This window comes from Trachypithecus francoisi, unplaced genomic scaffold (assembly GCF_009764315.1).
Source record: "Trachypithecus francoisi isolate TF-2019V2 unplaced genomic scaffold, Tfra_2.0 Lachesis_group17, whole genome shotgun sequence".
NCBI classification, from domain to species: Eukaryota; Metazoa; Chordata; class Mammalia; order Primates; family Cercopithecidae; genus Trachypithecus; species Trachypithecus francoisi.
This window is the reverse complement of record NW_022681462.1, coordinates 48,794,540-48,797,881: the sequence shown is the minus strand read 5'-3', so window position 1 is coordinate 48,797,881 and position 3,342 is coordinate 48,794,540. Positions and strand designations below refer to the sequence as shown.

Below are 3,342 nucleotides of genomic sequence, written 5' to 3'. Positions count from 1 at the left end.
GGCTTCCTCATCAAGTTACCTATCTTCTAATTGAGTCTCCTCATCAGCTGAAATGTTTACTCACATAGAGGTAATGACAGCGTCTGCATTAGAGGATCTGGTCAAGATTAAATTAGCTGTTGCAATGGAGTGCTGAGGACAACAGCTGGCATGCTTAAAATGTTTGCTAAATGTATACAAGTGCACAAGTTCTGTTTTATTAATAAAAACCAACACCTATGTCACTCTCTTGTTTCCAGTTATGTGATATAAGGTAAGACTATTCTTCTAGGGATCATTTCTTTTCTTTTTTCTTTTTTTTTTTTTTTGAGATGGAGACTTGCTCTGTCCCCCAGGCTGGAGTGCAGTGGTGCAATCTCGGCTCACTGCAATCTCCGCTCCAGTGTTCATGCCATTCTCCTGTCTCAGTTGGAACTACAGGTGCCCGCCATCATGAACCAGCTATTTTTTTTTTTTTTGTATTTTTAGTAGAGACAAGGTTTCACCGTGTTAGCCAGGATGGTCTCAATCTCCTGACCTCGTGATCCGCCCGCCTCGGTCTCCCAAGGTGCTGGGATTACAGGTGTGAGCCACCGCGCCCGGCCAGGATCATTTCTGTATCAGTACCAGAGACCGTTCTCTGACAGTGTGGAGCACCAGAAACCACGAGAAGAAGGCACAGCAATCTCTCCAGAGCGTGGAGCCTGCTCTAAGTGTTGTTATGTTGCAGCTGCTGTTTGCCATTGATGATAGTTCTCTTCTTTCAGGAGAGTAAGAAGGAGAGGATGCAGTCTGAGTGGTTTCCATTAGGACTTTGAAAAAAAAATCATATAATAGTTCCTCATTGAATATAGACATTGTTCCCAACATGTTAGAAGCTAAGAAACCCTTTGTCACGTAACAAATTTCAAGTAGCTGTAAAGGCTCTAAATACCTATGTGAGACCTTCAGCAACATGGCAGACCCAGCTCACGTAGAGAAGTCCACCTCTTGATACAAATGTATAAATATGTTTAAAACAAGTAACAATGCACAAGCAAATTCAAAAGACAAAAGGAACCCTCCCAGTACTAGAATCTCAAAGCTCATGCAAAGCTAGAGCAGAGGCCACCACTAGTCACAGAAGTATCTTCCCTGATAACAGACCCTAGGGCTTGGGGCTGTGACTTTAACAACCGCACTGGAACAGGTGAGAAAACTTCTCACCTGAACTAGGTGGAGAGCTGAAATAACTTTTTCTTTTCTTTCTTTTTTTTTTTTAGGCACAGTTTCACTCTTGTTGCCCAGGCTGGCCTTTCTTCCCTTCTTCCCTCCCTCCCTTCCTCCCTCCCTCCCTCCCTCCCTTCCTTCCTTCCTTCCTCCCTTTCTTTTTGCCCTCCCTCCCTCCTTCCTTCCTTCCTCCCTTTCTTTTTGCCCTCCCTCCCTCCCTTCATTTCTTCCTTTCTTTTTGATGGAGTATGGCTCTTGTCACCAGGCTGGAGTGCCATGGCATGATCCTGGGTTGCTGCAACTTCAGCCTCCCAGGTTCAAGTGCTTCTCCTGCCTCAGCCTCCCAAGTAGCTGGGATTACAGGCATGCACCACCACACCTGGCTAATTCCTTGTATTTGGTAGAGACAGGGTTTCACCATGTTGGTCAGCCTGGTCTCAAACTCCTGACCTCAGGTGATCCACCCACCTCAGCGTCCCAAAGTGCTGGGATTACAGGTGTGCGCCATGGCGCCTAGCCCTGGAATAGCTATTTTTATAAAGCCAAGACAGTCCAGGTCACATAAAGAGAAATTAACCTGGGGAAACAGCAACGTAACTTTCTCCCTGCTGACAGCTATAAAAGAGAAAAAGGTCTCCTGCAAGAAATCAGAACACCAATTTTGTGCCATGAGTGCATGGGAAGATCAAATTTATATTATTATCCAGGTGTATTGGAGCCTTAAGTGGGATTTTATCTGTTATATGAAATTCCAATAAATCTAAAAAGAAAAAAAGGAAAGCTGCTTTGTACAGACAACTATGCAACTGGGGCAGTGGCATATGACTCCTCCCACACAAAATAACCCACCAGATACAAATCATAACTAAGGAACAAGAAATATGCAAAAAAGCTGGCACTTTTAATAACAAATTTTAAAACCATCTAGAAACTAAAATTGTGGTCATTAATATGTTTAAAAACATTGGATAGGTTAAGCAGCAGATTAGATAAAGCTGACAAAAGACTCAATAAACTGGAACACAATTCTGAGAAAAATCCCTCAAAATGCAGCACAAATAAATAAAAAATGTAAAGTGTCAAAAGAGTTAAGCAACAGAAATAATGTCTCATATTCATCTAATAAATCCACCAAGTAAAAAGAATATTTGAAGAAAAAATAATTGATAATTTTGCAGTACTGAAAAAAATCAGAGAGGTGCCCCGATCCCCAAACAAGTAAAAATAAATTTATACCTAGACATGTCGAAATTAAATTAGAAAAAATAAAAACAAAGGAAATATCTTGAAGAGAATTAGAAAAAAATAGAGATTACTCACAAAGGAAGCACATGGTGCTGACTGCAGGTATCTCTTCATCTATCATAAAGGCCAGAAAAAAGTAGAAGAACTTGTTAACCTACAGGCAGTTAAACTGTTATTTACAAGTAAAAGTAAAATAAAGATTTAGAGAGTATAGCATTCACAGACTGTTATTCAAGAAACACTAAAAAAAGATATTGAACAGAAACTGAATAGGCTGGACACAATGGTTCATGCCTGTAATCCCAGCACTTTGAGAGGCCAAGGTGGGTGGATCACCTGAGGTCACGAGTTCTAGACCAGCATGGCCAACATGGAGAAACACCATCTCTACTAAAAATACAAAAAATTATCTGGGCATGGTGGCACGCACCTGTAATCCCAGCTACTCAGGAAGCTGAGGCAGGAGAATCACTTGGGCCTGGGAGGCGAAGGTTGCAAAGACCCGGGATCACGCCACTGCACTCCAGCCTGGGTGACAAGAGCAAAACTCGAAAGAGAGAAAGAAAGGAAGAAAGAAAAAGAAAGAAAGAAAGAAAGAAAGAAAGAAAGAAGAAGAAAGAAAGAAAGAAAGAAAGAAAGAAAGAAAGAAATAGAGAGAGAGAGAGAGAGGGAGGGAGGGAGGGAGGGACGGAGGGAGGGAAGGGAAGGAAGGAAGGAAAAGGAAGGAAAGGAAGGAATGGAGGAAATGAAAGAAAGGAAAGAAGAGAAAAGAAAGAAAGAAAAGAAGGAAGGAAGGGAGGAAGGGAAGAAGGAAAAGTGAATTGCAAGAGACTGCTGTAGTCCCAGCTACTCGGGAGGCTGAGGCAGGAGAATCCCTTGAACCGAGGAGGCGAAGGTTGCAGTAAGCCA

At 42.2% G+C, this 3,342-nt stretch overlaps 1 pseudogene; it reads left to right on the top strand.

The window, feature by feature from the left end:
- Positions 1–578: 578 nt before the first annotated feature.
- LOC117063194 lies at positions 579–780 on the top strand (annotated as a pseudogene).
- The last annotated feature ends 2,562 nt before the right edge of the window (positions 781–3,342 follow it).